The sequence below is a fragment of the Mercenaria mercenaria genome, chromosome 10, assembly GCF_021730395.1.
Source record: "Mercenaria mercenaria strain notata chromosome 10, MADL_Memer_1, whole genome shotgun sequence".
Taxonomy (NCBI): Eukaryota; Metazoa; Mollusca; class Bivalvia; order Venerida; family Veneridae; genus Mercenaria; species Mercenaria mercenaria.
The window spans coordinates 37,157,441-37,166,484 of record NC_069370.1 but is presented as its reverse complement, the minus strand read 5'-3'; the positions used below and the strand labels follow the sequence as shown (position 1 = coordinate 37,166,484).

The following is a 9,044-nucleotide window of genomic DNA, read 5'->3' as shown; positions in this document are numbered from 1 at the left end:
GAGATCTACAGCGGAAATATTGCTATTGCGCGACTTCCGGAGCGCAGTATCATTCCGCCAGAGAACGACTGCATAATTCTTGATGCAAATCTAATATTCTTTCTATTACATACGCATCTACACTAGAAATTACAAAATAAATGATACAAATTTGTTATCAAGCCTCAGTGAAATTCAAAATACCGCCGTTAAAGAACTTTTAAACGCGGTTACATACATGAATCTGACGTTATAAATGACGTCACACACCCGATTAGACATAAAAATTGAACGGCAATATGGAAAAATATTGGCATTTCAGTTTCCATTGAAACTTAACGGTGTTGTAAATGAGTTCGTAATAAGATAAATTATTTACGCACCATAACATGTTGCCGATGTCATCAGTGCAGCTAATATCCACATGTATACTAGAAATATGTTTCCCGTTTCTTTTGAATCCATCTCCGTTACTTCATCTTCTAAATTTTGGAAATTTACATCAATCCGGACATATGCACCTAAAGTGGAACATTTTACAAAAACAAGATAAATGGTTTTAACAAGCGTTCATTATGTCTAATCAAAAGGTTCAAATCATGTCATCAGATAAAAGCAGATAGTTGCAGTTTGCTAATTGTCTTACGCTAAAATACCTTTTTACAAAAACAAGATAAATGGTTTTAACAAGCGTTCATTATGTCTAATCAAAAGGTTCAAATCATGTCATCAGATAAAAGCAGATAGTTGCAGTTTGCTAATTGTCTTACGCTCAAATGCCTTTATCTTAAAACGCAATTGTACGAAAAGTAGCATTTGTAGATCAGATCAGAACAAACAGTATTATTAAGATGTCCCACGTTGTTTAAGATTTGGAACACATTGTTTCAACAGCTACATATATTTTCAAAAAGATATTTTCTTTTTACGGAAGACTTTAATGACCATAATATAGCATTTAAAATCTGATTAAAATAAGTAACGTGATACTAATACCTCAGATAAGGTATGCGAATACCTTGTAAGCTCGTTCAGCCACACAACCAGTAATGACAGCTAAAATATCGCCAAGTCTAAGAATGTACTGTCATGGAATAGTTTCCAAGTCAGAAACTTGACACTATTTTCGCAGTAGAATTAGAAAATGATGTAAACCTAGCTAAGTTCATATTTTTTACCTGGTTAATTGGTTGTAATTAACACATTTGTAATAGCTTCTTAATCGTCTTCAAAGAATATATTACGACATATCTAATGCCAGCTCTATGTTATTCATTAGAGATACTAAACAAAACATTCGACTTTGTATCTTGCTTTCTTGTCCGCAAAATCTGAATCAAAGTCCATAATTATCAATGGCCCGGGTTACTTTCATTGACTCAAAAATAGTAAAAGTGTAAAATGGATACATCTACCCCCACATCCACTCCATCTTGGATATATTATACCAACATTTACATTTACAGCGTTTAGCTCTGTCTGAGGCTCGAAATAGGTCGAAAACCTTTCAGATATAGTCGAAGTAGTGAAATTTTGTCAGTTCGGACACTATCTGGTCACCTTCTATCACTATACAGCTATCCATCTACCCTATTTTGGTCGGGTCGGACTAAGAACTATAGGTAGGGTAATCTATCTGTTATTGTCATATGGGCTGAAACCAGAAACCTTCCAGACTTAAAGATGATTAGAATACTGATATTTCATAAAAGCGAACGCTTCCAGATCATCTTTTATGACATCTTAAAGGTTTTGAGTATGAATGTAAAAGAAAACGACACCAACAATCGATAATGAAACTAGTTTATTTATGATTATCGACAAATAGTATATCCGTACGATCTACACAAGGGTTTATTCAAGAATATATGACACTGAGGCTGTGTAGACATCTAATTGATTTTTTTGTGTTTTCTTATAAAAAAAACAGATATTCGAATTGACGATATTAAATTGTGTTATATGACAAGTTATCCAGTGTAAGTACAGAACTGGCGCCAAGTTCGCTCTCTCCTCGCAATATTATTTCCGCTGTTCAAACATACTTCCGTCCGGAGTCATAACGAAGACATGGTTAGTAATGTTTTAAATTTGTAGCTAAATGTTTACGATTATAGAGTAATGTAGTCTTGCAAGTGTCAGTTAGACTAATTTAAGGAACGACTTCACGCACATACTATTTCTGAACCAGGTAGTATTTCAATCAACACTTCTATCTGTCTTTTCGGAACTACATATATATCTAAGATTTTGTAGAAATGTTTATTATCATAGGGAAATAAGGCTTAGCAATTTTCAGTCAGAGTGCTTGAGGAATGAAATAATTTTCTAACATTTTATTTGCAAATTTGAGAAAAAATAGGGTAAAAGTAAAATGAAATACGTCATCAAATTAAAAGGAAATACGTCCGAAGAAAGTGCACCAACAACATTTTTATCAGTTCATTGTGACACATCTACTTGTGAGGAAAACTATAGAAAAACTATAGGACAATGACCTTAAGACTTTATGTTCTATGTGTGACCTTGATGTGATCTTGGTCTTTGAACTAAGGGTCTATGTTTATTCGCGTGGCAAACAATCTGTTAAGTAATATTAAAATCCTATACAATAATACAATAGAAGCGTTTTGAAGAGGCCATAAATCAGATTTGTTTACATTTGACCTCCGAGTGTGGCTTTGATCGTTAAGTCAGGGGTATGGGTCTCGCCTGGTAAAACATTTTATTATGGAGAACATTTTCGTAATGTAACATTGAAACCCTTTGATGGATAGAATAGTTATTGGGATAAACGAATACAGACCCTGTTAACCTTTGAACTCAAAAAGCGACCTTGATGTTGCTGGGTGTTTCGCAAGACACATTATCATATTTACGGAATACAATGTGTTAGTGTTTAGTATTATTATGATGGATTGCAAAATCATGTAGCTGATACAAAATAGACACAGTAAATGATTGATTTGCAAATGCAATCCTGGCCTTTTAGATTTGGGAGTTGGATATATTTTTGACACTTTTAATAGTAACAGTGAATGTTTGTTCTCTGTTATTTGAATATCAATAGATGCATGAAAAAATGACCGGACAAGAGAAAATACTGAATATATTTTATCTTTAAATATAACCCTGTCCTTTAAAGTGGGTGTCTGGATGTTGTTCAGGCCAAATTATCCTAATATGGGAGACATTTGTGTCAAGTAATATTATATCCTTTGAGGGATGGTTGAGTTATGGAATGGACAGGAGCAAAACGCTATTGACTTTTGTCCTTCTAGTGTGACCTTGACCCTTCAATTAGGAATATGGATGTTGCACGTAATATGGTTTCACACTTGTGCCAAGTAATTTTAATATCCCTTGATGAATGACAGATTTATGTACCGGACACTAAAGTTTGAATGAATTGACTGACGGAATAACGGACGGATATGGTAAGTCTAAGGACTGATAAAGGACTAAAAATTGAAAAATTCGTTCGAAAACAAGTAAACTGTGTACCAAAAGACTAAGCATATCTAATATTTAATATTTATAAAATGCATTTGCATTTGGTTACACCAGCTGTACTGTTTCATGTGCTATTCTCTTCTAAATGGCGCCCTTCAGAGACTGGGAGGCTGGGTTTTTATAACTGACGTGACGTCTTTTAGTAACATATTAGAAAAGCTAGTACATGTTTTTTTATCTTACACAGAAATAACAAAAGCCAAAAGAGTCATAAGCACACTTCTTAATATATTTAAAAAAAAAAACGGTTTGTTTTCATACATTCATAAGCGTATTTAGTGATTTTTGCCTTCGTTCCATTTTTAACAGAAAGTCCAATTATAAGGTAGAAAAAGAAATATAAAAAGAAACAAACGAATACGAATACACCTAAACCAGAATCGTTTTTTAGACAAAATGGGTATTACTTTATTTTGTGTACCCGTCCCGTTTAGTTTTTTAAATGATTAAGATGACATCTGACAAACTTTAAAAATAAAATATCTACAGCCTGCTTAACAAACTTGTTCAAAAATTATATTTCATACACAGTTCTCTCCTTTATACGGATTTTAACAAAGCTTTATTTCATATGTTATGACTTACATGCTCAGATACGTTTGACTTTAGTGTTATATATATATATATATGCCTACAGAAAGTCTTTTAATTCATACAAATTTATCCTATGTTATGTCGTGGAAACGGGTCCAAGTACATGAGGCTTTAACCTAAGGATGAGCTTGTTATTGAAATACAATTTCAATGAAAGTAGTTCTCGTTTCCATAAAGTGCGTAAACATGGCCTTAATATAATGCTATCATTTGTTGAATAAAACTACAAATTTCTTTTTAACACGACTTTCATATTTAACGGAGCACTATCATAAAATTTTAATTTATTGAACAAACATCAAGGCACTGAAATATCCAAATTAAATCACAAAAATGAAAAGAACAAAAACAACTAGAGCTATCACTGAAGGTGATGAATGTACCCCCGCATGCACTGACACTGTCCAATGCAATTTGATGCACACAAGATTGCATCATTATGTGGACTGTATGTATATAGACTCTATGTATATAGAACAGTAACAAAAATCAAAGTCCCATAACTCTATACCATGCACTAGTAAGGTTGGTACTGATCACTTGTGTGAAATTTCATTAAATTGTGTGCAATGGTTCGGTAGATTTGGCGCACACAAGATTGCATATGCAGACTATGTATATAGTATAGTAACAAAAACCAAAGTCCCATAACTTTGCAGAATACGTATCTAAAATAACGTAACATGCACCATGCACAACTAGGGTTTGGTACTGATCACTTGTGTGAAGTTTCATTAAATTGTGTGCAAGGGTTAAGGAGATTAGGCGCGCACAATATTGTATATTCAGACTCTATGTATATAGTATATTAACAAAAACAAAGTCCCGTTACTATGCAGATTTTTTCTGAAAGAACCTTACATGCACCATACACAACTAAAGTTACTACTGATCACTTGGGTGAAGTTTCATTAAATTGTTTGCATGGGTTTAGGAGTATGTTGTTTTTAGGCGTGAATATATCTGGAACATATTGATGGCATGATGTCCGAAAGGAAATGCAACCACTCTTTATATTTGTTTATCTTTTATGTTTAACTAGAAGATGGAACATAATTGTAAATATTAGCGTTTTGGTTGTATTCAATACAAATTTCACACGAAAAATAATAATAATTTAAATAATATCAACAACAACAACAGCAGTAACAGAAAACAATAAGAAACTTATCTACGTACATTTTATAAGGGTACTATGATATCCGATTTGGTAAATATACTTTTGTTCTGATGACTATAAAATGTGGTTGAACTCCATAAAGCAAGAAATATAATAATGTGTATTTCTTTTTTTGAATTGCATGCATGATCGCAAAGAAGTAGACCTCTCAAAATTGACAATGACTCTTAACGTAGGTATCTTGTAGTTTCTCGTACTAAATATATATGAGTCCTCCCAAAACTTTGTAATAAAATTATAACGATTTGAAAAGAAAACTACTGATTTATTTCCACTTTTAGAAATGTAATAACATCCCACAAATAAATACATGTAGTTTCAAAAGAAAATAGTTGTTTAAATAAGAATTTTATGTAGTAACTTGAGATTTTTGAACGAAATTTGTTTGTCTTTTTCTAAATGTCTAGTAACCTTTATATATATCAGAACATAGGTGTCAAAACTGCTCCCCTCTTTGATCAGAAGTACTAAGCAGTTGCTAAAGAGAAGATGAAAAATCAATTATTCAAAATAAACCAGATTTTTAATAAAATAAATATAATTTAAAAACTACAGAGTAGACCCCGTAAAATGGTTGCATTACTTTTCGAACACTCGTATTCATTAATAACAATTTCAATCGTTAGATACACAGAATCATGATCACACACAGATGTAAGACTGAAAGGGTTAAGTATAAAATACAAACATAAGTGTAATGATTGCATGATATTTAAAAACCACATTACAAATCGGGCGATATTAATACACCCTCGTTGAATCATATGTGCACACAATAATCAACATAACTGTTTCCAGGTTGTAGAAAAACTAAGATATTTACAAAAAGAAAGAGTTTTTCTTGCACTGTTTTATCAATATATAATTTGTTGTAGTTAACATTTTTGATACATATCTTTAAATAGCTTCGTATATATAGCTTACTGAAATGGATCCAAATACATGAGGATTGGACCAGTAAAATGCCTTGCATGATTGTAAAGCATTAGGAGTGCGCGATCTGAATGAGGAAAGAACCAATTCCATTAAAGTTAAATCTCTTCTTTTGATATTAATGGCATTAACAGCATGCTTTTGCAAGGAATGATCATATATCGGATAAAAAATTCATGTCTCTTTTTATCATTATTTCTTTCACATTTGACAGTAGAGATTTTAGGACTACTTTCCTAACATTTTGATAAATTGAACAATTATCTTGACATGATATACAAATAAATTAAATTACAAAAAAAAAAAACTCGAGTACAAGGTTTTCAAACATATACAATAGATGCCTATTTCAAACGTAAGACATACAGAGATATAGAACTATAAAAAGTAAAACAGCAGTTCTAACCAATGCAAAACAATGCAGCTACATCAATGAAAATTTCAAGCAAAACAGCTTTTAATACAATCTCTCGTTTTGCTGTTAATACAAATAGTTATTAAATGACACTATATTTTCAAAGAAAATCTGGAGACAGGTCGCCTGGATTCGTCCGTGCCCAAATCATCTTCAGTTGGAGTCTTTGGGTCTTTCCTTACTACTAAGACAGTTTTTTACTTCTATGGAAGTCCTCAACAGATATCTGTTGACTATCATCTTTGCGAGGAGCGTCCAATGCTGAAATGACATTAAGAAATAATTCTTGACATAGAATTATAAGCTAATTGCATTTGGAAGAATTTACAATATGCTGCATTATATTATTGTTTATTTGTTAGAAGTTCGATTAAGAATGTAAAATGAAAGCAGTACTCAGCAAGGTAGCGTTACATAAATCTAAGAAAATTGACGTTCAAAAGACTTATTAGTTTTATACTATTCAATGGAATTTCTTTGTCATAAGTAAGTGAGAAAATAGACTCTTGCACGACTTAAATAAACAATCTGTTTTCATTACGCAATGCACCTTTTTTGTCGATTGTCTCATTATAAGTGAGAAACGTACAATAGAAGTGAACCAGAAACGGAAGTGTCGTTATGGCGGTAGCTATCTTGTACAATATTCACTGAAATAATTGTTTTCAAGGTATCGTAATTGTATACATACCGTGCACCTTTATTTTTGGTGCTATTTTACATCTCCAGATTACGACAACAACAACAACAATCAAAAGAATAAAACCAAAGGCGGAGGCGATGAAAATAAGAAGCAAAAATGAAAGCGCAGTATCTTCGTTCTCCTTGTCGTCTGGCTAAATTTTGATAGAAAAATGCATATAATTATTGTTACAATCGATATTTAACATTTCAAAATACATCATGCTGTGTCAAAAAGGCCATATGAAGTACGATAATGTATCTTTTCAAATTGAACTTCAATCCTATAAGACGCGTTTCTTTCAAAATTAGTTTTATCCTGTATATTACGCAAACACCTTTCACTCATATTCTTTCATTTTATTAAGTACGTTTCAGGTACTTTAATCCATTAAAATTTCATACTAAAGCAAACGGCATATCTCAAAACATAACAGTAAACTGTCTTCATGTGTATTTACTAAGATGACTTCTATATTTACTTTACATTCCAAAGAGCGTCATGATTTTTTAAATACAATTTAAGTTTCTCGTGTCTATATGTTATATGCAAATTTACTAAGATGACGTACTATATCACCACATTTTACACCATAGAAGTCAGTGTTGTTTAATTGCATGTAAGGTGACATCGTCAATGTAAAGTTGTTGTAGATGTACTGTGTTCCGTTGTAGATGTCACCACAGATGCCATAAACTGTTGAATTCACATCCGCTGCAGACCCGGCAATAACAAACTCAACAACAATACTACCTATAATATTAAATAATACAAGACACAGATAGTGTTATAAATATATAGTAGATAATATTACCCCCACCATTGAGATCAAAGAGTTCATTCAATGCTCATACATATTTTGATAATTCTATAAAGCGCTATGGTGTATGGAACACGAAGAGTGTCGCACACTTCGTTACCTGCCATGTAAAGACCTAATCAAAAGGCTGGAAATGTTTTGCCAAAGTTGCATTCTACTGTTCCATATGATCTTCTTGGCAGATTTTCAGATTGAATGTTTTTAGAAATAATCAGTGATTTATTTGGTTATCTGTCATTTTTGACACTCATAAATCGTACTTAAAAAGTCAAAATGTTATCATAAAAATATAAAAATGACGTTACTGTAAAAGCACATAATTTAGCGATTTTGAAATTTTTTAGTATGTTCGCGAGGCTTAATATTTGCAAAATTTTAAAGATTGCATACTACTTGAATTAGAATTATACTAATGGTGAATATTTAAGCGAAGATTACTTTTCACGGGATGGAGGGCCTCGCGAATATAGCAAAAAACCAGAACCAGTACAGTAAGATACCATAAAATCCAGTACTTTTTGAAAAAGAAATACAATATCTGTTATCACTGACTTTAACGACTGGACAAATGCCATCTGAACTCGGCAGATTTCTGCCCGAAGCTTATTGGAAATCATTGCAAATGTGTGTGTGATGTAGCATACCCATTGACTGACTTCCCGAATCTATTTCTAGACGCTGTATCTTGGTGTATACATTTTTTTCTCAGGAAAATAACACTTCACAATACGTTCACAAAACACACCAGTGTCAATAATCCCTGCAAACTTCGGTATGAAGTAATTCTTCAGAAGAAAACTGCACAAGAAACTGCTAGCATAGAACTTAGTATTAATAGAAGTTGCAATACTTAGCAGTGTCAGTAAAGTACGGTAGCGGCAACAATAGAAAGTAGTAGTAGTAGTAGTAGTAGTAGTGGTGGTAGTGG

At 32.4% G+C, this 9,044-nt stretch overlaps 1 long non-coding RNA gene across 1 annotated transcript; it reads right to left on the bottom strand.

Moving 5' to 3' along the window:
- Positions 1-1,773: 1,773 nt before the first annotated feature.
- Positions 1,774-8,623, bottom strand: LOC128559877 (uncharacterized). The gene is made up of 3 exons (XR_008372698.1): positions 7,868-8,623; positions 7,306-7,450; positions 1,774-6,875 (listed from the first exon to the last, which is right to left on the bottom strand). It is a non-coding gene; the product is annotated as an uncharacterized LOC128559877 (long non-coding RNA).
- Positions 8,624-9,044: the final 421 nt, after the last annotated feature.